We start from the raw sequence: 8445 nt of genomic DNA on the forward strand, positions 1-8445 counted from the left end.
ATTTCTTTTTTCATAATCAATATACTATGGAAGTTATTTATGTAGTTATTCCAAAGTGATGTGTTGTCACACTTTCATTGGTTCCAACATGTGTTCCCTATTTGTTTATTTTCCATATAACCCTTCCCTATATATATATATATATATATATATATATATATATATATATATATATATATATATATATATATATATATATATATATATATATATATATATATATATATATATATATATATATATATAATATTCCCTCAATTATTTTATATTTACAGATTTTATTTAGAGACCTTAAATTTAGGGATAAAAATTATAACCATATCGTGGCGCACTTGAAGTAAATAAATTATTTAACTAATTGTAATTAAAATCATTTTAAACAAATATTTAATTTATTATTAGTTATCTGAAATTACATATGATATCAAATAAAAGAGACGTCGAATTGCCCAAAGAGAAAACATCCTCAAAGCTCTAAAGTGGAAACTAGACCAGACGTTCAGCCCAATTTGAACATAATCTTTCGTGAAATATCTTGCTTTATATCCAGCCCAATTTGAACAGGCCCACTAGACGTGGTCGATATTTAGGGACATATCCATTTCAACGTTTAGCTGAGATAGTAATCTAGCAATTAGGAGCAGATAGAAATGGCCTTTTTTTAGAGTATTTCATAAAAATCAATTCTTTTTGTGTTCTTTAAAAAATTACAGAAAGTACCGAATAGGTCGTTAGCAGTTAAATATGAGATATATATTGGTGGTGAAAGGGTTTCAACAGAAAGAAAGAAAGAGTCGATTACAATGAAATATTATCTTTGGTTAGGAAGATGACCATTATATATATATATATATATATATATATATATATATATATATATATATATATATATATATATATATATATATATATATATATATATATATATATATATATATATATATATATATAAAGACACCCCCAAATTCACGATCATTTTAAAAAATTTATTTATGCTTATTTAAAAATTAGAGCATCCATTTTAAAACATAATATTGTGGAATTTGTTCCCAGAAAACATGATAAATACATTATCAAAACATTTCCGAATAAATGTATTTTATATTAAAACATTAGGATGTCATCGTTAATACAGAAACATAAGCATAAACAAACCTTACATTCATTTAAACTAGTGATTTACATCTTCGTTAATCTCTCAGTGTAATGTAGTTTCGCATTGACACCTGTGATATAAACAAACTAAGTGAGTTAGGTTGGAAAACCTGATGAGTACATACGGTTTTCAACCCACAATAATATTATTATGTTTAATCATCAAACAATTAACACATCTTCTCATCCCAATTATCTTCTTTATTTTTAAGGATCTACCCAAAGAATCATTTATTCTTCATTCATTCATTCCTAAGGATTGTCCTAAGGAATAGACACAAAGTCCATCGCTACAAGGGTTTATCCAACAAGCACTAAGTCCATAGTTGTCGATGTTATCTTTTAGACACTAAGTCCATAGTCGTCAATGTTCATTTATAGGGCACTAAATCCATAGCTACCAACGTTCATTTATAAGGCACTAAGTTCATAGTTGCCAGGGTTTTTAGAGTACATCTGGTGAACACGTAGTTAAAAACACCTGCGGGTTGCGAGCCTGATAGCGTTCCACTAGACTATCTAGAATAGTTTGTGGTCGTCATCTATACTCTGCTAGATGACTGAATCATCGTTTAAGTCAAGGTTTCTCATCATCTTCCACCACTCATCATCTATATCATCTTTTATTTCTCATAATTCATCTACCCATCTTTATCTATCATAATTATAGGTATAAAATACATATATAGTAAAACATTTATATTTTGTTCATCCAACATAGATATCAAGAATACAAATAATATGTACACATAACACGTTGTTTATATTAAATACTTCATCCGACATAGATATCAAGCTCTTGTTCTCGGAGCCTTGTGGCGCTACAGGACTCGCTACTAACTCCTAAGAAGGGCTAGAGAAAAGCCTTAAGGCTTTGGGGGGATTTAGGAGAGAAGAGTTAGAAAGGTGTGAAGAAATGGTGTGATTTATGCCTCTATTTATAGGTTGAGAACTAACCAACACGGCGTGTTTATGAGCCCTACACAATGTGTTGAAGTTCCAAGTGTCACATTCTGGTGGCAAGGCGTGGGGAAGAAGTAGTGGCTCAGATCGCGCACGTGTCACTCGCTGGTTACTTCAAAAACTAATTATCTTCTAAAATCCATTACTTCCGCATACGAGCTCCGTTTTTGACGTTCTTTATATCCACGCATAGGTATCGACAGTATCTACAACTTTCGTTTAGACCCGGTCCCCTAATTTTGACTTTATTTTTAAACTTATATTTTAACAGGCTTAGACATATAAAGTCCATTAAAAATTCATAACTTTGTCATCAGACGTTCGTTTTCGAATGTCTTTGTATCATTGAGATCCTAATAATGAGATATTCAATTCTCATTTAGGTTATTTTGGCTAAAAATCGATCGATCTAAAATTTGATTTCCGGGTTGTGCAATGTTATTCTAAATCTTAGAAAAATCATAACTTCCTCAAACAAAGTCAGATTTGGACGTTCTTTTTATGAACGTTCTCGGTTTAACGTATAATATGATTTTCGTTTAGATTACTAAGGCTAAAAATTAGTTTATCAAAAATTTGCTTTTTACATTACAGGACGTCGTACCGGTTTTGTCGCAAAACTTCGATGATTATAACTTCTTTGTTATAATTTGGATTTCAGCGTTCTTTATATGTATGGAATCTTTGTGATATATACTATTAATTTGGTTATGATGATTTATTCTAAATAATATTCTATCAAAAATTAATTTTTAACGCTTATTATCTCTAAATTGTCTAGCCCGAATCTGCGGGCGTTACAATTATCTCCCTCTTAGGATGATTACATCTAGGAATCATCAACAAAACATGGATTGTATAATGACTCCATAAGTTATCTTTTCATCCTAGGTAATAATCATAAGTCTTTTGTCCTTTCAAATGAGTATCTAACTCTTGGACTTCTTGATTGTTGGCGGTGCTCAATCTTCACTCGTTGTTCATATTGTGTTAGGCTTTTAATTGTAACCTTCGAGTTACAATCTTGATCCTTATTAGAATCTCCTGTTTCTTCTTAAACAAACTTATCTTAAGATAAGTTCTTTACTTCGATTATCATAACACACTGATAGGTCATGTTCTAATGACCTCTCATCGTATGATGCAATGCTTAGAATTAGGTCTTTTAGAGGTAATTTCTAGAATGGAAGATACCTTCCTTCTTGTTCTAATATGATATAATCACGTTCTAGCATGAAACACTTCTAGCTACAAGCTCTTACTTTAACGACGACCATGATACTTCTATTGATCGCGTCGATTATCTTTCACTTCAATCTTCTGGCTTAACTTAGATGCTACATCGAACTTGGTTCTCTTAACCACGTAACATACTCATCTTAGTCGGAATCTATTTGATATGACCATTAGGGTTAGATTAACAATCATCTTTTTAGTCATTACCGAAACGATGGTAACGACAGACATGAACAAAACATAATCAATTACTAGCGCCTTGGTAACCTTGTGACTTTTCGTGATCCAAGTGTGAGTCCTGTGCGTCCGGTAGTATAGGCCTTTACTACCTTTCACACCTACTCATACTCGTCCCAAGTATTGTCTCTCAGTTCTTCAAGTCACAATACAAGGATTTCACATAGTCATTTAACACATTGGATAACATAACTAAGGCTTATATTACTTCTTGAAGCGATTACATAGATACGCAAGTTCACCCTAAACTATGCCTCTTATATTAGGCTACACCTTATGATACTATATATATGGATACTTTATATCACGATCTTCAGATATATGGATCCTTACTTCTAATCCCTTGCATCGTCACATGATTTATCAAGGATCACTTGGAATGCTCTTTCCTTTGGCTTCGACGACGCATTCGGCCTCGCTGCTTCATTTTTCTTTGGTCAATCTTTTGACATATTACCCTTGTCTCCACATCCGTAGCATAGCTTATCATTAAATGTACAATCCTTGGAATAGTGACCGATCCTTCCGCACTTATAACAAGTCACTTCTCCGTAGCATCTCCCATAATGCTTCTTTTTTCACGTCTCACACCACTTTTCTTAATTGCTATCCCTATACCTCTTGTTGCTAGGGTCATACTTTGGGAACATATTTTTCTTGTCGGATCTTGAAGACCCCTCAAACTTCCTCTTTGTACCAACTTCAATCTTGTTGGTGGTTCTTCCTTTGATCATTTTTTCGACAGAATTAGCAACCCAGATGGCTACCTCAAAAGTAGGTGCATGGCGTACTGGCACAGTGTACTCCCACGGTAGTCCCTTTGTATACTTATCGATTTTTTTAGCTCGTCAGGGACGATGTGCAATGCAAACTCCATCTTGTCTATGAAGGCATTGGTATACTCATCAATGGACATGTTGCCCTTTTCAAATGTCAGAAACTAGTTCTCCAGCTCTAGCATGTTTTGGGCTGAGCATAACTTGCGTTTGAAGTCTACCAAGAATTCTGCCCATGTAAGTTGTAGTGGCTCATTGGGGATTATGATCTGTCCCAAAGAGTTCCACCAAGGAATAGCCCCACCCCTAAATTGACGCACAACATAGGTGGTTTGTAGCTTGCCCTTGCAACCACATGTTATAAAAGCTAGCTCCATTTTAGAGATCTAGTCCATAACTCCGATTGGATCTTCTTTCCCCATAAAATTTGATGGTTTTCAAGTTGTGAAGTCTTTATACTTGCACCCGTTCCTTTCAATTCTTTCATCCTGTTTATTTCTTCTAACTACTTGTGGTTCGTCTTGACTAATGATCCTACTATAGTTTCCTTCTTTTGACTGTCCCTCATTCAACTCAAGTTGCATAATGGGCAAAGTAGGTTCATCCCTATTGACCAATATTTGTCTCATCTCTTCCTTTCGTTCGACCATCACAGCCCAAATCATCACTTTGAATCATGCCATTGTGATTGGCTTGGGTACAGTTGCTACCTCTGGTGCAAACTCAATCACTCGTGGCTCAGGCTGCTGGTTAGTGTTTCCCAATCTGCTTCGACTTCTCACCATGTCGATCTATTTACCAAATCAAATGTTCAGTATGTGGTGACGAGAGTTAAGATATGGAAAGCTTTATTTGCGATAGACGTATAAATCTCCTTATCACTCTAAAAAGTTACATGCCAGTTCTAATATCGTAGTTAAACTTTTAGAAATCTGAACACATAAAACTTCTAGATCCGGTCGGCAACAAACCATAGATTCGATCAAATAATAGCATATAAGGCATTTTGTAGCTATAACATAAATCATTTAGCACATAAAAGAATTTTAGGCATCTTTCCTAAAATAAGTTGGTGTTCGTGTCTAAAATATAGAAGACACTCATCGCTTGACATTCTAAGTTTAAGTCTAGAAATCCTACAAATTCCTAGTTCACTTAAACTAATGCTTTGATACCAACTGTGACATCCCTAAATTGACGGTCATTTTAAAAATTTTATTTATGCTTATCTAAAAATCAGAGTACCCTTTTTAAAGAATAATATTACGGAATTTGTTCCCAGAAAACATGATAAAGATATTACCAACGCATTTCCGAAGAAATGTATTTTATATTAAAACATTGAGATGTCATCTTCAATACAGAAACATAAGCATAAACAGACCTTACATTCATTTACACTGATGATTTACATCTCCGTTAATCGCTAAGTGTAATGTAGCTTCGTATCGACACCCGTGATACAAATAAACTGAGTGGGTCAAGTTGGGAAACCTGGTGAGTACATAGGGTTTTCAATCCACAATAATATTATTATGTTTAACCATAAAACAATTAAACCATCTTCTCATCCCCATTATCTTCTTTATTCTTAAGGATCTACACTAAGAATCATCTATTCTTTCTTAATTCATTCCTAAGAATAGGAACGAAGTTCATCGCTGCCAGGGTTTATCTAATAGGCACTAAGTCCATAGCTGCCGATGTTATCTTTTAGGCACCAAGTCCATAGCTGCTAATGTTCATCTATAGGGCACTAAATCCGTAGCTGCCAATGATCATTTTTAAGGCACTAAGTCCATAGCTTCCATGGTTTTTGGAGCACATTTGGTGAACACGTAGTTCAAAAACACCTACAAGTTGTGAGCCTGATAGCGTTCCAATGGACTGTCTATAATAGGTCGTGGTCGTCATCTATACTCTACTAGATGATCAGATCATCGTTTAAGGCAAGGATTCTCATCATCTTCCACCACTCATCATCTATATAATCTTTTATTTCTCATCATCCATTTGTTGGGTTTTAGTTCAAAAATAGTTTCATAAACTAGAAAAATATGACAACAGAAGACTTTAATTTTTGAAATAATATAAACATTTTATACCCACCAAGGATCTTCTTGCAAGTTATAGAAAGATTAAAATGCCAACCAAAGAAGAGATGAATAAATAACAACCTTTGTAGTTCCTTGGGTCCTCTTGGGAGGCTTGGAAGTTGATGAAGAATGTGAAACCTTTGAGACACCAACAATGACTCAACTTGATGTAGATGCTATTCAAAAACTCTTAAACCCTTGAGCTTTAAGTTCATAACCAATACGAACTTAAAGAAGGCTTGAAGATGCAAGTAACTTCAATTGTTCTTAACTAATTAAGAGAGAATGAGAGGAAGAGGAGGAACTTTCGGCCATATGCCTCAAGCAAGGAATGAGCACTCTTGCCAAACGCAATCCCTCTTATTTATATGCATAAAGTGAAGTTATTAACAATTAGTCCTTAGAACTTTAAGCAAACTTGTCCCCATTGTCATAAGCATGTCTCCCATGCCTTTAAAGCATGATTAGACAAGTCATACACTTCTTCTTTTTATGCATATCTCAAAATTTTCATAAAGAAGAAGAAAGTTAGTTTAAATTTTATAAACTCGAGGTTTATAGCATATATACTTTGTCTTTTAAGTAAAAGACAAAAGGTTTTCAACTAGTCCAAAAAGTTGTGCATGACTTATTAATTTGTACCATATGAAATAATATAATGTTACATGTTAATGAAAATTATTATTTCCATGAAACAAATAATTTTCCAATTTAATTATAAGAGTTTTATTGAATATTTATTAAAATCAATTTCTAATAAATAATCAGTTGTATCAAGTTGTTGTTAGTGTGACCCATTAGTATCATATGCTAATTAGCAATATCACTTTAATATGAATCTTGAGCATACTAGATCCTTCAATCTCCCACTTGCACAAGAATCATATTAGACTGATAAAGAAAGTGGTGAACGTCTAGCAACATTTCACTGCTCCTAAGACCATACGACTATTTGTGCCATTCTATTAATGCCCAATTCCCAAAAACCTCAAAGCTACAATTGGTGTATTAGGTAAGTTTATCAGGTATCCCTTTGCTACAAACATCATGTTGAACATGAGATACGGATCACAATCAATCTCATTGGTTATTCAACTTTGGGTAAGGTGCCTTAGATGTCTAACTCTCAACACATAAGAGGAACGAATCCTATCTTGACTATATAAACCTCTTGCATATTCACACCCCTTGAAATGGATTTTATAACTGCCCATTTATGGAACAACATTTGACCATATCAAGCATAGTAATCCCTACGTTTATGTCCCACTGTGTATCTCAGGTGTTAAGGATACAAAGATACTACCTTTTAATCAAGTATCATTCACGATAGCAATCCATGAGATGATCTTGATGAGGGTCAGTTCAATACTAGTTCTCTGACAAGTACCTATGAAACTTAGTTACATCCACTTGCCTACTTTCATCTAGTGATAGTCAACCAATCAAATTCATATTAGTCTTACTATATAATTACTCTGACAATTATAACCGACTATGAACTTTTAGAATAATAACATTATTCATGGATTAAAAATGTTAATATAGAGCACACCAAGTATTAATGTGATGACTATATCCCAATATATCATAAAATTATCTAATAGTTGTTGTTATAATGTTCCAATATCGAAATACTAAATCCAAATCAAAAACCCATTTCAAGAATAATAAAGTCTTATAGCTGAAGTGTAACCAATCATACTCAACTCAAAAGAATGACTTTATCAATGGATTTGTCAAAATTTAATTTGTGTGAATTCTGTGAATACTATCATCTCCATTCTTAACTTTACTCTAGGTATAGTTAAATATCTTGGAGAATATGATTGGTGTTCTCTCGTTACATAGAGTCTGTTAGCTAGCTTGATTAAGTATACTCTCGAAGTCACAAAGATTTCTATGTGATCCTCGAATGGCAGGAATTAACATAGTTTTTCAATGATCCATTCATCCAATCATATTTGAATTCAACTTCTAAA

The sequence above is a fragment of the Lactuca sativa genome, chromosome 4 (genome assembly GCF_002870075.4).
Source record: "Lactuca sativa cultivar Salinas chromosome 4, Lsat_Salinas_v11, whole genome shotgun sequence".
In the NCBI taxonomy this organism is placed as follows: Eukaryota; Viridiplantae; Streptophyta; class Magnoliopsida; order Asterales; family Asteraceae; genus Lactuca; species Lactuca sativa.